At 45.2% G+C, this 24,864-nt stretch overlaps 1 long non-coding RNA gene across 1 annotated transcript; it reads right to left on the bottom strand.

Annotated features, from left to right (window-relative positions):
- Positions 1–12,803: 12,803 nt before the first annotated feature.
- Positions 12,804–24,479, bottom strand: LOC309536491. Its single transcript, XR_014221519.1, has 4 exons — positions 24,343–24,479; positions 18,175–18,271; positions 15,827–15,959; positions 12,804–12,951 (listed from the first exon to the last, which is right to left on the bottom strand). It is a non-coding gene; the product is annotated as an uncharacterized lncRNA (long non-coding RNA).
- Positions 24,480–24,864: the final 385 nt, after the last annotated feature.

The following is a 24,864-nucleotide window of genomic DNA, read 5'->3' as shown; positions in this document are numbered from 1 at the left end:
CAATACCAGTGAGAAGGAAACATGGAAGGTGCCTAAAGAAGCCAGGGTGGCTATCTAAAGAACTTTTAACTGAGTTAAGATTAAAAAAGGATGTGTACAAAAAAATGGAAAATGGGGGAAACCACCAAAGAGGAATTCAAACAAATAGCCAGCACGTGTAGACACAAAGTCAGAAAAGCTAAAGCACAGAATGAACTCAGGCTTGCTAGAGAGGTTAAAAGCAACAAAAAAGGCTTTTATGGGTATGTTCGTAGCAAAAGGAAGAACAAAGAAACAGTGGGGTCACTCAGAGGAGAAGATGGTGAAATGCAAACAGGGGACACAGAAAGGGCTGAACTCCTCAATGCCTTCTTTGCCTCAGTCTTCTCCGATAAGGAAAACAATGCCCGACCTGAAGAATTTGGAGCAAATGATTCAGCAAAGGAAACACAGCCCAGAATAACTAAGGAGATAGTACAAGAATACTTGGCCAGTTTAGATGTATTCAAGTCTCCAGGGCCAGATGAACTGCATCCAAGAGTATTAAAAGAACTGGCAGATGTGATCTCAGAACCACTGGCAGTCATCTTTGAGAATTCCTGGAGAACAGGCGAAGTCCCGGCAGACTGGAGGAGGGCAAATGTTGTCCCTATTTTCAAAAAGGGGAAAAGAGAGGACCCAAATAATTACCGCCCAGTCAGTCTGACATCAATACCAGGGAAGATTCTGGAGCAGATCATTAAGCAAACAGTTTGTGAGCACCTAGAAAGGAATGCTGTGATCACCAATAGTCAGCATGGATTTCTGAAAAATAAGTCATGTCAGACTAACCTGATCTCGTTTTTTGATAGAATTACAAGCCTGGTAGATGAAGGGAACGCAGTGGATGTAGCCTACCTTGATTTCAGCAAGGCATTTGACAAGGTGCCCCATGATATTCTTGTAAAGAAGCTGGTAAAATGCGGTCTTGACTATGCTACCACTCAGTGGATTTGTAACTGGCTGGCTGACCGAACCCAAAGGGTGCTCATCAATGGTTCCTCTTCATCCTGGAGAAGAGTGACTAGTGGGGTGCCACAAGGTTCTGTCTTGGGCCCGGTCTTATTCAACATCTTTATCAACGACTTGGATGATGGACTCAAGGGCATCTTGATCAAATTTGCAGATGACACCAAATTGGGAGGGGTGGCTAACACCCCAGAGGACAGGATCACACTTCAAAACGGCCTTGACAGATTAGAGAACTGGGCCAAAACAAACAAGATGAATTTTAACAGGGAGAAATGTAAAGTATTGCACTTGGGCAAAAAAAATGAGAGGCACAAATACAAGATGGGTGACACCTGGCTTGAGAGCAGTACATGTGAAAAGGATCTAGGAGTCTTGGTTGACCACAAACTTGACATGAGCCAACAGTGTGACGCGGCAGCTAAAAAAGCCAATGCAATTCTGGGCTGCATCAATAGGAGTATAGCATCTAGATCAAGGGAAGTAATAGTCCCACTGTATTCTGCTCTGGTCAGACCTCACCTGGAGTACTGTGTCCAGTTCTGGGCACCACAGTTCAAGAAGGACACTGACAAACTGGAACGTGTCCAGAGGAGGGCAACCAAAATGGCCAAAGGCCTGGAAACGATGCCTTATGAGGAACGGCTAAGGGAGCTGGGCATGTTTAGCCTGGAGAAGAGGAGGTTAAGGGGTGATATGATAGCCATGTTCAAATATATAAAAGGATGTCACATGGAGGAGGGAGAAAGGTTGTTTTCTGCTGCTCCGGATTCTATGATTCTATGTGCTGCTCTGGTTGCACCAGAAGTGGCTTAGTTATGCTGGCCACATGACCCGGAAAAACTGTTTGTGTACAAACATCAGCTCCCTCGGCCAGTAAAGCCAGAGTCGTTCGCGACTGGACTTAACTGTCAGGGGTCCACCTTTACCTTTTTACAAGTAGTATCAATTCCTCTCAGCGAGCTACACTTCCAGAGTAGTTTAACAATCAATGCCTCTTCCCAGGTAAGTCTGGAGAAGGGACTAGGACACCCCTCAGCACCCTTCACATCCTTCCCAAGATGATTTGGGGGACACCATGACTGTGAAAGTGACCTCCGAGTGCTTTCAATGGATGCTGCTCATGTGGCCTTAATCTCAGCTGACCCAAGTGACTTGGGGGCCTCAGGTGCCTTGCCTGCATTTTCTTGGGAGAATGGGGGTAGTTTTTGGGTCACAGTGGAATACACTTGTTTTTATCCACAGTAATAAATACTCAATAAAAGATAAGAGACACACACAGATAACTGATTTATTTAGATTCCCACATGTGAAAGGACAGGGATGTGTGTTGAAAGCTTAGAAACATGCCTTGGAGGGGCCTTGGATTTTAATGTACTTATATTCCCATGTTTTTTAATCTATCCCCCCTTTGCATCCATCAGCACCTGCAGAATCACCGTATCTAAGAAGGAGCTGAACATGCAGGCCAAGCTTGATCTAAAGTCGCCAAGGTGTTTTTCTTCCACAGCCTTCATCTATCTTGGAAATGCTTTGCTGGATCCCAGGGAAACGAAGGTTTGGGAAATCATACCTGGGCTTGTCCTGAGGCAAATTTGCTTGGGGAATCTCGGGCTGGACGTGCACCAGGCCCAGCTGTGCAAAAATGTGTTTCATTCTACACAACATTTCAAACACACACACTGCACGAAATGTGCTTGGCTGCACATTAGAAGAAACTGGTCTTGATTAGGGATTGGGCGGGGGGGTTCACTTAAGTTCATACTGAAAGCCAAATTTATCAAATTTGCACTTTCCAAAATAATATGAGAACCAAAACAGAGGCATCTCTGGAAATTCAGTTATCCAAATTTTGTGATGCAGTTCACCAACTAACCATTGTTTACCAAAATACATGTAGTGGGTAAAAATGTGCTTAAAAATGAATATATTAGTGGAAATAGCATATACAAATGCTTTATATTAGGGAAATGTAGCCCTATGTTTCTGTCCAAGACAGAGTGATAGGAACTGGGGCGTAGTATGCTTTTGTTTGTTTGTAAGGAAAGTTAGAAAGTTAGAAAGCACGTCAAACTGCAAGTAGATAAATAGATACCACTCCGGCGGGAAGGTAAACTGCATTTCCGTGTGCTGCTCTGGTTCGCTAGAAGCGGCTTAGTCATGCTGGCCACATGACCCGGAAAAAGTGTCTGCGGACAAACGCTGGCTCCCTCGGCCTATAGAGTGAGATGAGCGCACAACCCCAGAGTGATCTGCTACTGGACTTAACTGTCAGGGGTCCTTTACCTTTTACCTTGTTAGAGGAAGCATTTGGATCAATACACAGAACATCATCAGCGCTATGCACACATTAAATTCTTAATGAGGACAGCCATTGCCATCTCCCTATGCAGGCTATAACTCTCCTTCCAGGCAGAGAGACAAAACGCTCTAGTGATACTTTTAGAGATGAATAAATACAACACTGCTTGGAGGCTTTTGCCTACCTGGGACAGCATTGCATCCCATGACTACTACATTTGCAACTCATGCATTTAGCTGTGTTCCATGAGGAGCCATGTGAGTGCATGCTCTGCTCATATCTATTGGGGCATAGAGAGAATTTCAATCCATTTGCATCGACAGGCGGAGTCAACCCAACCCTAGGCGCCCCCCAAGCGGAATAAGGACTCAAGACAACGTGCTATGGGATTAAAATTGGCCAGAAATTTATTACGTTTCAGGCATAGGAAGACCTTGGCTCAGGCACTGGGCACTTATCCTTCCCAGTCCCCAGCTGGGGAGCTGGGAGACATCAGGGTTATCCAGAATGTGTGGGGATTGGGCTGGCTCTGGAGAACATATGTTCCTGCCCCCTGTTTCGCCGCTCAGCGTATGGCCACTGCCTCCCCTCAAGACCCCTTTAACGGGGAACCCTGGGATCACCACTGCAAGGGGGGCATGGGTCACTGCTTCACACACACACACACACACACACATACACACACACCATTTAGGAAGAAAGACTAAAGGATTCCGCCCAACACCTGAAACCACCATAGTTGTGATGTTTTGCTATGGGAAAGGCAAAACCTGCCAATGCAGGGAAATTCCTTTTCGGCCCTTCAACAGTGACCATGACATAGCAGCGCCCGCGTACCTGTGAAGAAGAGGTTAACCTGCAAAAGAAGGCTTAACTAAGTGAGGGCAAGGTGGGAAAAGCTCTGGAACCAAACCTGCAAAGTGTCAGTGAAAACCTGCTCATGAAGTCAGAAGTCAATCTGGGGGAAAGTACCCCCCAGAGTGGGAGAGGCAGTTGCTTTCAGGACCAGTTACACACACACACACACACACACACACACACACACACACCACACACACACACATGGTTAAAGAGTGGGTAACATTAAGGAATACCAGGTTACTGGATTTGGAAGGATTTGACAGAAGATAAAGGTGGCATTCATATTTGTGGTTTGACAAAGTCAAAGTGCTTAAAGATGATGTTCTTAACCATTATATAAGGAGGAATCTGCTGGAGATGCAGAAGAGAAATAAAAAGCTTCTGGAACACAACCCCCCCCCCATGACTATTACCAACAGAGGGCTGTGTGCAACATTTCTTTGATACATTCTTATACATTTGAGCTAGTTCTTCGTAGATAGAAACATCTTAGTCGCTCACTAAGTTACATATTTTGTTGAACTTTTTAAGCTTACATGCATTTTCCTGAAAGCTCAAGAGATCTCTGTATAGAACCCATTTAGGCTGCATCTATACAGAGATCTCTTGAGCTTTCAGGAAAATGCATGTAAGCTTAAAAAGTTCAACAAAATATGTAACTTAGTGAGCGACTAAGATGTTTCTATCTACGAAGAACTAGCTCAAATGTATAAGAATGTATCAAAGAAATGTTGCAAATGCAAGAACTGTGAGGGGTCATTTTATCACATGCGGTGGAGCTGCAGGAAGACCAAGGCCTTTTGGGACATGATACATAATGGGGGGCGGGGATTAACTGACCTTTCCCAAGAGGCCAGAATTCTTCCTGCTAGGGATATTAGAAAGCAAAATTCCAAAGAAAGCCTGAGCTTGCTTTATTTATTTATTTATTTATTTATTTATTTATTTATTTATTTATGCATGGAACTACAGGGCAAGGATTCTCAAATCATCCTTCCCAATCTGTGTTGGTTCTCGCAGTGATGTAGGATTCTGGAAGCTCAGGGTTCAAAATCACACGGGGTAGCCCCACATAAGGAGAAAAGGCTCCCCATTGCAAAGGAGCCTAGCCCCAATGCATGGAGAGCAATGGGGCCAGTTATAGGGGTTGCATTTGTAGGACCAGGGACAGCTAGACTGTCTCTACTGCTATGGGCATAGCCAGGGGGGTGCTGGGGGAGCAGCTGCTCCCCAAACTTAACTAACCAATTGCATCACAGATAACTCAGTTCTGCCCCCCCCCCCAACGAAAAGCCTGCCCTTTAATATAAATCCTGGCTAGGCCCCTGTCCACTGCACCCCTTGTATGGTGGGAATCGTGGAGGGATGGACATTGGCCCAAGTAGGGCTTGAAGAAAAAGGCAAGCTGGTCTTAAGCCAAGAATGGGAAGATCTGTGAGTTACAGTTCCCTCCTCCTTCAACTCTCAGCTTTCCACATTCCCACATCAGTAGTTTGGTGTGAATTTCTCCTCGTGCAAGCTGGAGAGATGGTATTGTCAGCCTTCTTCCAAGGCGCCCCTAGCGCCCCCCCCAACTCCCAAAAGTGTCAAATCTTGCTACAATGTATCTATTTTGTTTCCGACCTCAGTTATCAATATAAAATTGACTGAAATCTTTAGAAATTCGTATAAAATCAGCCACAACTCCGATTTCCTTGCTTTTGGTGCCAATCGGCTCAGTCTCTTCAGGACTCCATGACACCTCCCCTGCTTCCATGATCCCTCAGGAAGACCCTAATCCGGTCAAATCGCTGTGCCAAGCCTTTCCTCCGGGCAATGCCAGGTGGCAGACTATGCATACATGGACCATTGTCTTCTCATCACCAGTATTCAAGAGGTGCTTATCCACACATATCTCCAGCTCTGCATGTTCACCCCTCCCTCCTCCATATGTTAATCCGGTGTAACCCAACCTCTTCCTAATGCATTCATGATGTAATCTGTGTAACTCAACCTCTTCTTAATGTATTCATGATGTAACTATGATGTATTTTGCACTATATTCTGGGACATGGAGGGAAGTTTTAAAAGTTCATGTCACCCCTTTCCCGCTGTTCAATCTCGCCTTGAACCTGTTGCGCAATAAACCTGGATCTTCTGCATCTTGCTCCTGTCTCGGGCTGAGCTCATTTTCCTCCGCAGGGACCTGCGAACTTAGTCCGCCGAGCTGGGTGGCAGAGTAGCCCCGCACCCAGATTTTACCGTAACAGTGCGCTAATTGAAGTTCTGTAGAAACATCACCAATAAAGATGAAGCAGAAAAATAAACCTTGCTAAGTGCCTCTCTAAATCGACCCCTTTTGATAGATGGTGACTTAAAAGAAGCTGACTTAAATACAGCTTAACTTTTGAATGTTTATTGCAAGTTAATGTCCCAGTATGGAATGCAGCTCTGTCTTTGCAAACACAAAGCTGCCTGCCTGTGGAGTCACACCATTATCCCGTCTCAGCCCTGCTTGCTCCAGCAATTAGCCCTCTTAACCCTAAGAGGAAAACCTTACACTGGTAACAACGGAAGCCTTATTCCCAAGGCTGACTGCTGCATGGCGGAGGGGGTGGTGTGTTAGGAAGGTCACAACCGAGAGGAAAGGGTTGTGTGGTACCCTCTTCCCAAATCTCTGCCACACGGCAATTGGGGTTGGGTGGGGTTTTTTGGGAAACCCACTTGCTGAGAGATCAATAATTTGGAAGCTCATACCTACCTGGAACAGCAGCTCATGGTGCCATTATTACACTCGCAACTCATGCACTCAGATGTATTCCATGCTGACCCAGGTGGATGCTTGCTTGCATCATAAGAATCAGTACATTCACCTGGAACCAATTTCCTCTGCATTAGTGTCAAGCCTCCAAGTGTCAGTGAAATTATAGGTATATCTGTGGAAACCGCCATTTGTCACAATGATCACTACAATCAAGTTGTAGTTGCCAGATTGTTTGTTTTTCTGATACGGCTCCTCTACGTTTGATAGTAACCTGATATACAGAGGTATAGCAGATAAACCACCTTTATTTCTCTAGCAGAGACTCCTCAAAAGTGATACAATTGATTTAATCTTGTTGACATAATTTGGATAAATCAGTAATGTCAGAGGGAGCTTCCAACTGTCGCATTAAGGTGGGATTCAGTCACATGCCGGCAAGATCAGGTTGCACAATTAAAGTTGATTTGGAGGTTTTCCACAACAAGCCTACCTCCTCAAAAGACTGGACTATCTGAGAGAAGGAAAGTGATGGGGAAATGTATGGGGTGTGTAGGCAGGGAATCCACTGCCTACATTTATACGAAGGAGAAGGTGGAGAGGCAAAGCTGAGGGGAAAGTCTCCCTTGACCTGGTGTTCGTGGTGTACTATTGTGCCCACATCATGTTTGTTTTGAAGAAAACATTTGCTTCTGTCTCAGCCGGGCCTTTTTTCTCTTTGCACGGAGAACACTAGAGTAGGTGGCAGAGTATTATCAGCTGAATCGTCTTCAGATCTGTTTCTTGGTAAGAACATGCAGAAACCAGAACAGGAACAGCTTGTAAAACATCATTGGCAAAGTGAAGCCTGCATGAAGTTTAGCTCCAGATATTCACAACAACAGGCTGTGGAAAGAGAGGGCTGCCCGCTGAGGAGAGGGGCCTGAAATGGGGTGTCATTTGAGGGGGAGATGGCTTGGGGACAATAACTTACCTGAGAACGAGGGCTGTAGAGTTGGGATAGGGTGGGAATAAGCAGGGCATGATGAAATGGATGTAATCAACCATCCTTTTCAGGCAGACAGAACTGGCCCACCTTTGAGCACTGCAAATAGCAGTTCTTCTAGCTGGATTGGGTTGGGGCAGAGTCACAGAGAATTTGGGCTAAGAGGAAGATGACCAGTGAATTTATGCCAGGTCAGGATTTGAAGCCAGGCAGTTTCAAAGCGGGAATTGTTGATGGTTTGTGGAACACCCTCCTAATGAGATCCACCTGGCATTTTTGTTGACACCTTTTCCGGGTGTGGTAAAGAATGATATCCCCCCACCCCAGGCTTTTGTTGGACAATAACAATGTTCTTTGATTGTGTATCATGGTTTCCCCCCATTCTTTCCCCTGCATTGTAATGGGAAAAACAGCACTCCTCAGTAGGAACCCCCCCCCCCCAGCGCCTGGCATTTTTAGAGGCCACTCTTGGGTGAAAGTGGCTACCACTTTCTCTTGGGGGGGGGGAAGAAATTTGATTCAGTTCACATTTAACCCAAAATTTAACAGGTTTGCACTTTCCAAAACAGTAAGAGAACTGCAATACAGCCACCTTCAAAATCCACACTTACCTAAATTTAGCAAATTGGTGGCCATCATTACATCTTGTGGGAGCAGCTTCCATCACTTTATGCATTGTGTGCAGAGCCTGCTGAATCCGGCCAATGGCCCTTCCCAGTCCAGCATCCTGTTCTCACAGCCGCCAACACAACGCCTACTGAGAAGCCTACGGCTCATGAAAGTGGAGGGAGAAGACAGCCATCCGAGTTAGTAGCCTAACCCTCCATGAACTTGTCCAATCCTCTTTTCAAGCCCTCCAAGTTGGTAGCCACCACTGTCTGCCATGTGAGACGTTTCCATAATTTAACTATGGGCAGCATGCACCATTTTATCTTCCCTGAATCTTCAGTTTCATTAGATGACCACGAGTTCATCTCTGTGAGAGAGATGGGGAGAAAAACCTTTCTCTACCTGTTTTCTCCATACCAGACATGATTTCATACACCTCTATCATGCCGCCTCTTACCTTTTCTCACAGTGATGATGGGAATGTATAAATTATTGCGGGAATGGGAAACTAAAGATGAAGAGGTAAAATCACTAATGATCCACTGGGCAAAAGATCTGGGGTATAATATACAACTTGCAGATTGGGAAAGACTGTGGAAGGACTTGAAATTTACAGCATGCTGTACGTTAAAAGAGAACTATATAAAAATGATGTATAGATGGTATTTGACTCCGGTAAGACTAGCATAAATATATAAAAACAATACTAGCATATGCTGGAAGTGTAAAGAGAAAGAAGGCACGTTCTACCACATGTGGTGGAGATGCAAAAAGCCAAAGGCATTCTGGGAAATGATATATAATGCATTGAAAAAAATGTTTAAGATAACTTTTGTTAAGAAACCAGAAGCCTTTTAAAGAGGTATAATAGAAGAATTACCAAAGGATATGAAAAGACTGTTTATGTATATGATGGCAGCTGCGAGAATGCTTTACGCCCAGGGATGGAAGGAAGAGAAAACACCAACTAAGGAAGAGCAGATTATGAAGGCGATGGAATAGGCTAAAATGGCAAAGATGACTGGAAGAAACAGACACCAAGAGGACAACAAATTTAATACAGAATGGAAAAAATACATAGACTATATTAAAGAATATTGTAAACACTTAAAGAGGTAATTTTTTTATAACACTTGTAATTTGCAAAAACCAAAAGACTAAAAAAAAAAAAAGGATTAAATTAAAGTTAGATAAATGTAATCAAATGCGGTAAATATAAAAAAATGTACATTTTGAAAACCGGGGTGGAGTTTGTTATTTTGTTTCAATTGACATTTGTAATGTTAAAAAATATGAAAAATAATTTTTAAAAAACCACAAGAGGCTGATGGGAAACCCACAAGCAGGACCTGAGCACAACAGCGCCCCCCCCTGTGGTTTCCAACAATTGGCATTCAGAAACATAGTGCCTCTGACATCCGAGCCATCAGAGTGAGTAGCCCCCATAGCCCTCTCCTCCATGAATTGGTCCACTTGGCCCAAAGCCACCCAAGCTGGTGACCATTATGGAACTTTCTTCTGGGGGATAAAGTTCCATAATTAATCTGTGTGCTGTAAGAACAAATGCTTCCTTTTATATGTCCTGAATCTTCCAATGTTCAGACTCATTGGATGTCCAACAGTTTTATTGTTATGAGCGAGAGAGAGAGAGAGAGAAGGTTCTCTCTATCCACTTTCTCTATGCTCTGCATAAATGCACAGACCTCCCTGATGCTACCGCTGGCCTACCTGTTCTCTAAACTACCCACCCACCCACCTTTCCCCGCAGAGGAGTTTCTCTACCTGCTTAATTGGTTTGGCCGCCCTCTTCCAACTGTACAATATCCTTTGGGAGGTGAGGTGACCAGATCTGTGCACAGTACTCCAAATGCCATCGCATCATACATTTGCCTAACAGCTTCATGATATCAGCAGCTTTATTTCCAGTGCCTTCCCTAATGATCCCTAGCACGGGATTTGCCTGTTTAATAGAATTGTAGCGCACACTCTTTCCCACATAAGCCAACCAGATGCTTATGACAAGCCCACCACAGCAGTGCATATCCCCTCAGAGCCAGTGTGGTGTCGTGGTTAGAGTGTCAGACTAGGACCTTGGGCCCGTCTCTCTGCCCCTCAGTCCATCCTACCTCTTAGGGTTGTTGTGGGGACTAGATGAAGAAGGGGAGAACCATGCAAATGCAATAAAATAAAATAAATATCTGGATCTCTGCTAAATAGCAACCTTGTGTGCTTCTCAGTCGTAGCTCTTCTCATATAGGATGTCTTGGTATCTTTTTGATGGCAAAGATTTGTTTTTATTTTATTTTCCCAGTATGTTTTTATAGTGTTTTCATTGCTTTTATAAATTTTACCAACTTTACTGCCACCCTGGAATTATGTATTGTTAAGTTTTATTTTACTCTGTTATTGTTTCAAAATTGTACCTTTTGTGCCCTTTATAAATTTATTAAACGAAAAAGCCTGTCAACCTAGCAGAGACTTGTTACCTGCAGCATCTTAGTCTGACGTTTTCTCCAGCTGACCTTAGGCCAGCTGCTTGATAGGTATCTAGGAGTGTTTACTGCAGGAATTTGGAACCAGAGTCACAGGACAGACAAGTTGCCCCAGAAAACCTAGTGATGTGACATACTTTATCCCCTGTGGTCCCACAAATCACCTGTTACACATCTTGCGACCCATAAACAAAGGCATGTAATCTGAAAAGTTGATCTGTGTGATTTTGCGATAGATTTATTGGTTTGAAATGGTGGATGTCTCCTTCTTTTCTGTTCTTTGAATGAGTATCTCTGACCACGTTTCCTCATGATATTGGGGCGGGGGGCATATATAGTCAGCAGCAGTATAGAAACAAGCCCTATGAGGAAAGGCTAAAGAGAAGACAGTGGCAGGGTATGTAATAGCCTTTCCCCAATATTATTTATTTATCCTTTCTTTATTTCATATCTTTATATACAGCCAGTGGCGTAGCGTGGGGGGTGCAGGGGGGCCCGGCCGCACCGGGCGCAACATCTGGGGGTTAGGTTAGGGGGCGCAAATCCACGGGTTAGGGGGCGCAAATTACTTGCCTTGCCCCGGGTGCTGACAACCCACGCTATGCCACTGTATACAGCTTAATACTAAAACAGTCTCTAAGTGGCTTACAAAAATAACAGATACTTTGTCTGTATGTTACATTGTGCATTGTCACTGTGTGGTTACTTATAATAGTGATGGGTGGTGAATGCATGAGTAATTGCATACATACCCTGCATGCACTTGAGTTTGTGCATAGAACAAAGACACTCATAAATGTGGCACCCACCTCCCAGGGATTCTGAACCTGTAGATTAAATGTCTCCCACTTTTGGAAGGCAAGAAGCTCCAGGGAAGGACTGCATTCTGAGGCTGGTGGAGTCTTAATTCCCTCACCGGCCAAGATTTGGGAGACCTCAGTATCCCTTGGCAGAGGAATCAAACCGAAATAAAGTGAATTTGTCAGGTAGGGATTGTGGCTGTGTGCCCAACTCCACCAAATCCTGGTTCAAGAACCAGCAGTGCCAGATTTAGGGTGGTGCGAGTGGTTCCCCTATACAGGGCGCTGAGCCAAGGGGGCGCAAATTTGAGAAGATCCATTTTGGGGTGCCAAATTTTGGGCTCACTTGGCGCATATTACCAAAGATTACCAGAGTCTGACCCTGGAACCAGACCAATCTAGGGGGATCACCCCAGGCTGCCCAGAGTGATCCTAGGCTGCCAGGGGGGTGGGGCATCAGACAAGAAGGAGAGGTGAATGGGAAGAAGGTCAGGGTAGGAAGAAGGGTGGGAAGGAATGTCAGTTGGGAAAAAGGAAAGCGAAGCTGCAGGGCCTTGTCTGCTTTGCCAGTGCCTTTGCCCCAAGGAAAGCCCCTGCAAAGCAGAACCCACACGACTGAATCCTCAGCTTACTTCCCAAACTAATACATGGATCATAATTACACTTCGATTTTTGTTCCTCTCGCAAAACCTGAGATTCAGTTCTTGGCTCAAAAACCTACCTAAAATGCATTTTTAGATTTGTTAATCTTTGATAAAAGGTGTTTAGGAGCTGAGATACAACATTTAAACATGTATTTTGTGGTAAAGCACACATTTAAATAGTATTTAAGTATGGATTTTCTAAGAGATTTAGAAAACAGAATCCACAGTTAAATCTGGAAATAGAAAGATTGTAGGAATGGACACATGAAAAATTGACCCAGGCCAACCCTTTGAGAGACCCTCCACCTGATGAGGCCCCCGCCATGTCATTCAATAAAGACACACTCATCCTTTGGGCACTCATGGAAGAAAAGAGGCAGAGATGAAGACATTGACTGATTTATTCAGGTTCTCTATCATGAAGGGAATGGAATAGGTTTGTATAGCTTCAAAACACAGTTGTGATGGGTCCCTTTATAGCTTCAAAATTCAGCTGCGAAGCATCATCATTTCCCCTTGGTTCCAGGTTTGCTAATAAAAGAAGAAGCATTAAGTATGAAACAAGGTTTGTCTTGAATTGCAACAGTCTTTAAAGAAGCTCTAAAATGACACACCAGTTTAGCTATCGCTAACATCTTTCAGTGCAGTCTCTGCCTGCCTACTCATAAGTCCACATTCACATTCGCTTGACTTGTATTTTGATCCTATTGTGTACCAACTAATTATTCTGGGTCCTAGAGCTTTTCATGCTGTTCTGCAGCTGTGCCATAAGTTTCTTGAGAAAATCTGATCTTGCCAGAAAACCTGAAGAGAGATTTGGCCCACTTGATAATGACCGCTCCCCACATTAAATGGGGGGGGGCCTTTGCATGGTCGCACGCAGCCCCTGGACCCTACGCGGCACCATTAGCACAGGCTTGGCTTCGCCTCCCCCAGGTGAGATACCTAGAGGTCTCTACCTACCTCAGTCAGTTGCCGAATTCCGCCTGGGCAGGCGTTGCCAAGGTGATCAGGCTAGGTAGGGGGAGGGACCCCTGCCCACACAATAGAGGGAGGATCTTACCTGGGAATCTTCAGTTGGCTCCAGAGCTTCTCCCACCCTACCCACCCTCAGTTAAGACTTCTTTTGCAGGTTAACCTCTTCTCCACAGGTACGCGGGCGCTGCTACGTCAGGGTCGCTGTTGAAGGGCCGGAAAGGAATTTCCCTGCATTGGCAGGTTTTGCCTTCCCCGTAGCAAAACATCACAACTTTGGCGGTATCAGGCCTTGGGCGGAATCCTTTAGTCTATCTTCTCTGAATGGGGGGGGTGCAGCGGTGACCCACGCCTCCTTCCTCTTTGCGGCGGCGATACCAGGGTTCCCCGTTAAAGGGGTTATTTGAGGGGAGGCTTTGACCATATGCCTGCGACGGTGCCGTAATGGGGGCAGACTCTCTCTGCTTGAACATATGTTCTCCAGAGCCAGCCCCCCCCCCCCGGATAACCCTGATGTTCCCCAGATCCCCGCTGGGGACCGGGGAGGGATAAACGCCCAGTGCCTGAGCCAAGGTCTACCCACATCTGAAACATAATAAAGTTGTGGCCAATTTTAATCCCATAGCACGTTGTCTTGAGTCGTTATTCCACATGGGGGCCGCCCAGGGTTTGGGGGACTTTGCCTGTCCACGCAAACTGATTTTGGAAGGGCTTGTGAATAGCTTTCTTTGAAGTTTCTGCAGATCTGCTGGCAGGGGCCGTTTCCTCCCACCTCCTCCCTTTCTTCCCATGCCCCCTCCCTGGCAATAGTTTTTCATTAGAGCTTCCCACCATTGAACTGCACCCCCCCCCCAGTTATTGCCTGCCTGGGACCTGGGATTTCCCCCTCATTTTCCAGATGACCCTGTTCTGCAATAAAACACTCACGTTCTGATCGTATCACATCTTTCTGCATAACTGCAAAACCTTCCCTCTTAAAAAACTGAAAGGCCATTCTAGAGAATGCAGAGGTGATAAGTTGGGAGCAAGGAGGCCAGAAGCCTAGAGTGCCTTTAGAAACCCTCTTAATAACCTATTTGGAGGGGGGAGCAAAGAGTCCTGGAAACTTAGCTTATTCTCTTTACCTTTTAGCAACAGGTAACCCCCACACTGACCCCCAGAGGGTGGAGCAAGGCAGAAAAATCTGACAATGCACAACCCAAGTGTGCACAAAGAAACCTGGTTTCCTGGAGATGGTTCCAGGACAGAAGTAGAAAGTGCACCCGTGGAGCCACCGAGCAAAGCAAGTCAGGATTTTTCAGGCAAATGTGGATTGGCACTAAGTGTATATACTGGGAGTAGCCAACAAGGCTACCATCACCCCTGACTATTAGCTATGCTGGTCAGGACTGGTGAAAGTAGGAGTTGAACGTGGAGTTCAGCAGCTTGCCTTCTCTTGGTGTGTGGGCAGAAGGTAGATCAAGGTCTCCTGGCAGACTGATTCCCCTAGTGATTTGCAGCAGTTCTTCAAATACAGCTGCTTCTGCCTCCCAGTTGCTTACCAACAGCAACAAAAAAGCCAAGGTCCTAAACATGTGGCTGAAATGGAGAAGGCTAACCAGATGTGCACTTCTGTGTGGAAGGGATGTGTGAGCTCTGCTCAGTTCTGGTCCTGAAAAGAAATCCCTCTGCTCACCCTGTCCTTTCCTTCTAACTGCATGTCCTTTGCCCCTGGTTCAGCTTGATAGATCATGGGAGTCAATTCGATAAGCACATCGCTATAGAGGATTGCAATCTTAATGTGGTGCCACAACACCAACGAGAGGGGCTACTCACGGTGTCCGGCTCAGTGGCGGGCAGTCCATTAAGGCAAGCTCAGGAGGTCCTCAGCCAGCGCCTGCCTCCTTGCTGACAGCCACTCCAGGGAATGGCACTGCCTGTCAGTCTTCTTTGTCTCAGGGCTTCTCCACACTTACTTTCCATGCACTTCCTAGGCACAGCCCATGCTTTAAAGCAGGGGTTGCCAACCTAAGGCCCATGGGCCACAAGCAGCCCACGGGGGTCGTTTAACCGGCCCTAAGAGCTTTGGATGAAAGAATGTTTTAAATTGTTTTTTACAATGTTTTCTTAAAGCTGCAATTGAGTTTAGATCTTTTTAGAATGTTTTAATCTTTTTTAAAATATTTGCATTGTTTCTCTATTAAATTCTACTTCTGTATGCTGCCAAGGGCTCCTGGGGGAGGAAGGGCAGGATGATGATGATGATGATGATGATTATAATGCCTTGTATTTCTAACTGTTTCTAAATTTGCACCAATAAATATAAAGTAGCACATGTAAATCTGTGTCCATAACTGATCAAGCCTCTATTCACTGACAGAGGGAGATTCTCCCCCTGCCAGTGTGGGCAATGGATGAATAGGCCCAGTGCCAATCTTTTACTTTTTCCTACCTATTGTCACAGCATTCTGCTCCGCTTCTGCTGCACTTGCATTTCATGCCTTTAGCTCCATTCCACTCAGACCCCATTCCGTGTTTTGTCCCATCCAAAGGAGAAGTGCATCCATCTGGAGGAATGACTGATCCTAGAGATGGCAGGGAGAACACGGTCAGTTTCATCGGCATCAGTGCCCGCACTTCCAAAATGCAACAAAAAGCAGCTGTTCAAATCAGAAGATAACCTGGGGAAATTATCACCACTTGGCACCACACTCTCATGGTTGCCCAGCCTGTAACAGCACCCACAGCTTATTTCTCCAGTCTGGCTCTTCCCACTGTGGGAGACAGCCTGTTTCTGAGTCCCAGTTGCTCCTGTTCTCCGCTTGTGGGCTTCCTCCTGGGGGAACAGACTAGTTTATCTCCCAAGATTGAGAAGAATAGCACCTGTACATCTTGCCTGAAAGTTCAAATTATACAAATGTTAGAAATGCACTCTCCTCCCACTTTTAAAAAATAAAAATGGGGATCTGGAAATTACGAGGCACCTGTGAGAGAGGGCAGTGGTTCCCCCCACCCCTGCCTGCATGGATGCCCATCACCACAACCAATGGTTTCAAAATACACCTCTGCAGCTGCAGTGGTTGATGAAATGGTTGATGAAATGACAGGTTCTGGTCTGGCTGGTGCCTTTGGGTGCATGTGTGTGCATTCACCAAGTTGTATATTAGGCCAGGGATGGACAAGCTGCGACCTTCCAGGTGTTTTTAGACTCCAATTTGCATTTTAGACTCCACACACCAGCGTGATTAATGGCTGGGGGTGGTGAGAGTGATGGCCCATAGATTCCCCACTCCTGTGGGAAAGAGAAGATACACACCATTGCCCACTCAAATCTTTAATTTTTAGGGAACCTGAAGAGGGGACTGGATACTGAAGGAGGACAACTCTGGCAATCCTGCAAAACACAGTTTGAGAAGGTATGCCCAGAAGGCAAACCAAAGGACCAAAATATGGATGGTAACTGATCAAGTGCATGGATCAGGAAATAAGAATAGTTCCTGGTACATCGTAAGGCTGTGCACACACTCCCCTCTATAGGGAAAACCTATTGCGGAATAATACTGAGGAGATAGGTTTTTTGGTTTATACAAGTCTTCCTGCTTCATTATTGGCCCATCCTAAAAGGTTACACCCTTTAGGACTCTCAGGGGTTGCTTTATTGCCCTGAATGGCTAATGTGCTTCAAGGATAAGTGCTGGCAGGGTGCGGGAGGACCTTTGGATGTCAGTCCAGCCAGCATGCGGCCTCTCAGGGATGTCAATCTTCCTGATAGGGTCTGACGTTTGAGCTTTGACGTAGGCGCTGATCTGTTCCTGCTGTGTACTGGCCAGCTAAAATCTCTCTGTTATCATCCTCTGGTGCTCCTGATAACTGAAGGGGAAAGTATTTTATCTTGCTTATGCTATGTTATTCTGCTAAAAGTATGTGTCACTGTTTTTTATGCTGTGTTCGAGCCTGACACTATAAAGGCAGTGAACTCCTCTCCACTACTGTTGCTGTTGCCACTGAATCCAAAAGAATGCTTGAATTTCCAAAACACCCTTCACCTGATCCAGGACAATCTAGGAATCAACCCTCCCACCCACGAATCAGTCCTGAATCAATTTGGGTGGAGAGTTAATGCTTAGCTGTTGCTTTTAACAAGGTGGTGAAGCTGACCTCTGCAGTCTTCCTTCTGGACATGCTGTCTCCTGACAGCTTTTCATTGCTCTGGAGGCCTGATTCAACCCAGGGCAATTTAGGGCTGTCTCAAGCTGACTCAGCCCAAGCCTGGATCTCCATGAATTTGGCCATCTGGTGCCTTGTCCCAGCAAGTAGGGGTGGGTTGAAGTCTATGGAAATGCTTGCTTGAGTGTGCAGGCCCTGCTCTTTCTTCATGAAAATTGTTCAACATTGCTAGTGCAAATATTTCATAATAAGCACATTTTGTATGCAGTTTTGACTAATGTCCCCATTTTTGCAAGTGATTTCTCCCAATATATTGCATTTGTTTTTATATTTTTGCTAATATGTTCATTTTTACGCACACTTTTACCTAGCATATGCATTTTTGTAAACACTATTTGCTTGGAGAACTGCCTTGCAAAATTCATACAACAACAGATTGCAAAGGAAGACTTTGTTTTGTTTCTCATGTCTTCTAGAAATTGATAATTTGATAGATTCACCTTCAAATGCAAACTGAATGGAATTTCTTTCACATCCCTAATCCTGAGTCAGGATCAATTTATTTTTTTTTTAAAAAAAGCCAACCATGAAATAATCAATTGCACAAATCAGTAGGCTGTTCAATAACTTTACCATCTTTAACTTCTGCTTTATTTATGGTTCGGACACAAGAGCCTTGGCCCTTGCCCAGCCAGGTGATGCATAACATGATCAGGATGAGAGCAACTTTCTGAAAAAGAGGAATGGGAAGGGAGAAGAATTCAGCAAAACAGGCTTTCAGTTGCTTTGAGAGTTTACACTAAGCTTTGACTCCACTAGAACTTTGTGGTTATTTACATTTTAATAAATGAATGAAATATTTACTGCTAAAAGCTATAAGCTGTCACAATTGGTCACAATGCATAGAATACAAATAATTGATTTAAAACTAAACAGCAACAACAGCAAAGCAGAAATTCAAAAATCACACCTGCATAAGTTAAGCACTCCACATCTTTTGCAAGAGTTTGCAGGGAAGCAGTTGAAGAAGGAGCAAAAAGGGTTTTCTTGTGTGTGTGTGTTTCTTGGTGGCTGATTAGCTGTTTTCCCTGTGTAAAGGTCAGAGGGGGCAGGGTTTCTGTTGAGGCAGGGGATTAGCTGTGGGAGGAGCTTATCAGAGTTTGCAGGGAAGCAGTTGAAGAAGGAGCAAAAAGGGTTTTCTTGTGTGTGTGTGTTTCTTGGTGGCTGATTAGCTGTTTTCCCTGTGTAAAGGTCAGAGGGGGCAGGGTTTCTGTTGAGGCAGGGGATTAGCTGTGGGAGGAGCTTATCAGAGTTTGCAGGGAAGCAGTTGAAGAAGGAGCAAAAAGGGTTTTCTTGTGTGTGTGTGTTTCTTGGTGGCTGATTAGCTGTTTTCCCTGTGTAAAGGTCAGAGGGGGCAGGGTTTCTGTTGAGGCAGGGGATTAGCTGTGGGAGGAGCTTATCAGAGTTTGCAGGGCAGCGGCGCGCGCCTAGCGGCGCGCGCAGTTAAATCCATCTTTTAGATTTAGGGGAGCTAGTCTCAAACGTTGTTAGGGGAGATCTAGGTGTTTTTTTTGTGTATTTGTCCTGTCTTCAAGCTTTTTATGATGGAGGACCTCTGTAGCCAACCCCAACGACACGATCTCAAGATGGAAGGGGAGGGAACAGCTGCAGTCGCCTGCGATTCCTGCGCAATGTTTGCCATCTTGCCAAAGGTTGCAGGCAGCTTTACCTGCAGCAATTGCATGTTGATTGCCCTCTTAAAAGACAAAGTCCAGCAACTGGAGGAACGTGTAGCTACGCTCCAAAGAATTAGAGAGCGGGAGCTCTTCTTGGAAGCAACAGATCACACCGTCTCCACCAAGGAGGAGACAGGGGACTCCCCTGAGGAGTCTAGTTCACCAACACAGGAGCCAGATATATGGAGAAACGTGACTCAAAGAAGTAGGAGGCCCAGGGTTCACTCTGATTGCTTAGAAATACACAATCGCTTTGAGGTCCTCTCCCCTAGCATGGAAGACGAAGACGAAGAGCAGACTCCATTTGAGGATCTCTCCCTCATTACAGTCGATCAGGTATATGAAGACGAGCAGCAAAGTCAGTCCTCAGGGAATGTGCAGGCGACCTTGGAACGGACAGCTCACGGAAGAATCCCGACCAAACCCAAGAGGAGGCGTGTAGTGGTGATAGGGGATTCCCTACTGAGGGGAACAGAAGCAGTGATCTGTGGGCCTGACAAGATGTCTCGGGAAGTGTGCTGTCTCCCCGGGGCTAAGATCCAAGATGTAACTGAACGACTGCAAGGAATCATAAAACCCAATGACAAATACCCCTTCCTCTTGGTTCATGTGGGAACCAATGACACTGCAAGCAATAGCCTCCAGAAGATCAAAAGAGACTACGAGGCTCTCGGCAGGAAATTGAAGCAACTAAATGCACAAATTGTCATCTCATCTGTCCTCCCAGTTGAACGACGTGGCCCAGGGAGAGAGGGGAAAATAGTGGAAGTGAACAGCTGGCTTCGCAAATGGTGTAAACAGGAACGGTTTGGATTCTTAGATCACGGACTGCAGTTTCTTGAAGATGGACTTCTGGCAAGTGATGGGCTGCACCTCACAACGGTTGGGAGAAATGTTTTTGCCAAAAATCTCAGAAACCTCATCAGGAGGGCTTTAAACTGACTAATGTGGGGGAGGGAGACAGTGCTCCTGAAGGTAGGAGTCTATCAATTAATGAAGATGATCATCCAAATGTCATAGACCAAATGGAGCAAACAGCACGCGGACCTAGTGGTGGGAGGAAAAGATCCTTGAATAAGAGACACGGGGGAATGATTAATGGACTTCAATGTCTGTACACTAATGCGCAAAGCATGGGAAATAAACAAGATGAGCTTGAGCTCTTGGTACAGCAAACTAAATATGACATAATAGGCATCACTGAAACCTGGTGGGATAAGTCCCACGATTGGAATGTAATAATGGGGGGATACAATCTATTTCAGAGAAACAGACCAGACAAGAAAGGAGGAGGAGTGGCGTTATATGTCAGGGATGTGTATACCTGTGAAGAGATCCAAGATTTAGATCCTCAAAGCCAAAGTGAGAGTATTTGGGTCAAAATTAAGGGAGAGAAGAATAACAGAGACCTCATTGTGGGAGTTTACTATAGATCCCCAAGCCAAACGGAGGACATAGATGATGCCTTCCTGGAACAGATGGCCAAGCATGCAAAAGGAAGGGAGATAGTAGTAATGGGGGACTTCAATTACCCGGATATTTGTTGGACGTCAAACTCAGCCAAGAGCATAAGGTCAAACAGATTCCTCACTGGCCTTGCAGACAACTTCATTGTCCAGAAAGTGGGAGAAGCAACAAGAGGAACAGCCATTTTAGATCTGGTCCTAACCAATGTTGATGACCTGGTTAGTGGGGTAGAAGTGGAAGGATCATTAGGCGCGAGTGATCATGCTCTTCTGAAGTTTACTATACAGCGGAAAGGAGCAGCCAAGCATACTAGGACTCAATTTCTTGACTTTAAGAAAGCCGAGTTCATAAAACTTAGGGAAGTGCTGGGTGAGATCCCATGGACAACAATACTAAAAGGAAAGGGAGTTCATGATGGCTGGGAGTTTGTTAAGAGGGAGATACTAAAAGCACTACGTCAGGCAATACCAATGAGACGGAAACATGGAAGGTGCCTAAAGAAACCAGGGTGGCTATCTAAAGAACTTTTAACTGAATTAAGATTAAAAAAGGATGTGTACAAAAAATGGAAAAGGGGGGAAACCACCAAAGAGGAATTCAAACAAATAGCCAGCACGTGTAGACACAAAGTCAGAAAAGCTAAAGCACAGAATGAACTCAGGCTTGCTAGAGAGGTTAAAAGCAACAAAAAAGGCTTTTATGGGTATGTTCGTAGCAAAAGGAAGAACAAAGAAACAATGGGGTCACTCAGAGGAGAAGATGGTGAAATGCAAACAGGGGACACAGAAAGGGCTGAACTACTCAATGCCTTCTTTGCCTCAGTCTTCTCCGATAAAGAAAACAATGCCCGACCTGAAGAATTTGGAGCAAATGATTCAGCAAAGGAAACACAGCCCAGAATAACTAAGGAGATAGTACAAGAATATTTGGCTAGTTTAGATGTATTCAAGTCTCCAGGGCCAGATGAACTGCATCCAAGAGTATTAAAAGAACTGGCAGATGTGATCTCAGAACCACTGGCAGTCATCTTTGAGAATTCCTGGAGAACAGGCGAAGTCCCGGCAGACTGGAGGAGGGCAAATGTTGTCCCTATTTTCAAAAAGGGGAAAAGAGAGGACCCAAATAATTACCGCCCAGTCAGTCTGACATCAATAGCAGGGAAGATTCTGGAGCAGATCATTAAGCAAACAGTCTGTGAGCACCTACAAAGGAATGCTGTGATCACCAATAGTCAGCATGGATTTCTGAAAAATAAGTCATGTCAGACTAACCTGATCTCGTTTTTTGACAGAATTACAAGCCTGGTAGATGAAGGGAACGCAGTGGATGTAGCCTACCTTGATTTCAGCAAGGCATTTGACAAGGTGCCCCATGATATTCTTGTAAAGAAGCTGGTAAAATGCGGTCTTCACTATGCTACCACTCAGTGGATTTGTAACTGGCTGACTGACCGAACCCAAAGGGTGCTCATCAATGGTTCCTCTTCATCCTGGAGAAGAGTGACTAGTGGGGTGCCACAGGGTTCTGTCTTGGGCCCGGTCTTATTCAACATCTTTATCAACGACTTGGATGATGGACTCAAGGGCATCCTGATCAAATTTGCAGATGACACCAAACTGGGAGGGGTGGCTAACACCCCAGAGGACAGGATCACACTTCAAAATGACCTTGACAGATTAGAGAACTGGACAAAAATAAACAAGATGAATTTTAACAGGGAGAAATGTAAAGTATTGCACTTGGGCAAAAAAAATGAGAGGCACAAATACAAGATGGGTGACACCTGGCTTGAGAGCAGTACATGTGAAAAGGATCTAGGAGTCTTGGTTGACCACAAACTTGACATGAGCCAACAGTGTGACGCGGCAGCTAAAAAAGCCAATGCAATTCTGGGCTGCATCAATAGGAGTATAGCATCTAGATCAAGGGAAGTAATAGTGCCACTGTATTCTGCTCTGGTCAGACCACACCTGGAGTACTGTGTCCAGTTCTGGGCACCACAATTCAAGAAGGACACTGACAAACTGGAACGTGTCCAGAGGAGGGCAACCAAAATGGTCAAAGGCCTGGAAACGATGCCTTATGAGGAACGGCTAAGGGAGCTGGGCATGTTTAGCCTGGAGAAGAGGAGGTTAAGGGGTGATATGATAGCCATGTTCAAATATATAAGGATGTCACATAGAGGAGGGAGAAAGGTTGTTTTCTGCTGCTCCAGAGAAGCGGACACGGAGCAATGGAGCCAAACTACAAGAAAGAAGATTCCACCTAAACATTAGGAAGAACTTCCTGACAGTAAGAGCTGTTCGACAGTGGAATTTGCTGCCAAGGAGTGTGGTGGAGTCTCCTGCTTTGGAGGTCTTTAAGCAGAGGCTTGACAACCATATGTCAGGAGTGCTCTGATGGTGTTTCCTGCTTGGCAGGGGGTTGGACTCGATGGCCCTTGTGGTCTCTTCCAACTCTATGATTCTATGATTCTATGATCTCACACTCCCCCTTACGATACGTGTCTTGGTGCCTAGTGCTCAACTTACTTGCAGCCAAGGCAAATTTTGCAACCTGTGCAGTAATAAATATGTTATTGCCAGCCAGCAAAATAGAGATTTGATCAAGGGGAAAGAGAGGAAAGGATGTAATGAAGGAATTTTTGTCTATAAAGGGCACAGTAACAAATGGGATGGAATGTCCTCCATGTCTCCCGACTCACAGATGCAGAGTCTTTGGTGCACAAGGGCGTTATTGAATCTCCCCACTAGATATGCAGAGGGCATACACTGAAGACGCAAAGCTGTAAATGCTTTTCTAAGTGGTGCCAGCGTGAGATTAATGAAGTACGGCTCCAGCCCAAAATATGTTTTCTATATTGGATACCAGGATGAGTATGCCATCTGGGAAAGTAAATGAAGGTCCCGCCATTTAGAGTCCAAATGGTTTTTCTCTTTGATGAGTTGTTTGACTCTGTTAGAGGCAAGATTTGGTAGGGAGTCCACATTAATCCCATAATAATGGAGAATCTTACTGACTGAGTTTGCCCAAGAGCTTCAGGGTGTAAAATGCAATTGCTCTCGGAGGCATTTTTAGGGAGCCTGGTATTACTCATGCTAGCCAGCTTCAGCCAGTATAGGGCTAGCAATACATGCACACTGGTTTGTAAGCAGATTAGCCCTGTTTCAGCTCTTAAAAGGGGGCAGGTGTACCTTTGGGGACAATCAACAGTGATTTCAGGAAAGAGTTCTGCACCACTTCTAAGGGGAGGACATTAATATATCCCCAAATATCTGCACTGTACGCATAATCTTCTTTTGAAATACCTCAACTGTGGGGGCAACTAAACTCCCCCCCTGAACTCTGGAAAACTGTAATAAAGAGTGAATAGAGTGAGAGGGTTTCAATTAACTGCAAGTAGGTTACGTGACTAATGACTAGGATTCTGATATTGACTGGCAGGAGTCAGAGGGGACAGGGAGCCTTTGAAGCACCCTAATTCTGAAGCCCATTTTAGTCAGAGCAAATAAATTTGCATTGCCACATAAGCCTTTGCAACAGGTGAAAGGTTTGGATCACTGACCTTAGTGAGGCACAAAAGCATTAATCCACTTACCATCTTGACTTTTTGCTGTGTAGACAAAAAGGACTTCTTGCTAAAAAATGGCTGCTAGAATAAAGGAGTGTTCTGTGGTAATGGGAGCAAGGAATCTATCACATTTATATATGCCCAAGAGGCAAAATCAAAGAGAACGCCTCCTTCTTTTTGAATTAATGTGACCACCCCCGCCAAAAACACACACACAAAAACAAAAAAAACCTCTTCTTCCTGTACAGAAAGGGGAAGAAATGTCATGTTTTAATAAGGACATAACTAATTTACATTTGGTGGGACGTGGGTGGCGCTGTGGGTTAAACCACTGAACCTAGGACTTGCTGATCAGAAGGTTGGCAGTTCGAATCCCTGCGACGGGGTGAGCTCCCGTTGCTCGGTCCCTGCTCCTGCCAACCTAGCAGTGTGAAAGCACATCAAAGTGCAAGTAGATGAATAGGTACTGCTCCGGCGGGAAGGTAAACAGTGTTTCCGTGCGCTGCTCTGGTTTGCCAGAAGCGGCTTAGTCATGCTGGCCACATGACC

This window comes from Podarcis vaucheri (assembly GCF_965113315.1).
Source record: "Podarcis vaucheri genome assembly, chromosome: 7".
Taxonomy (NCBI): domain Eukaryota; kingdom Metazoa; phylum Chordata; class Lepidosauria; order Squamata; family Lacertidae; genus Podarcis; species Podarcis vaucheri.
The sequence above is the reverse complement of the archived record's forward strand: the minus strand, read 5'-3'. Positions and strand labels throughout refer to the sequence as shown.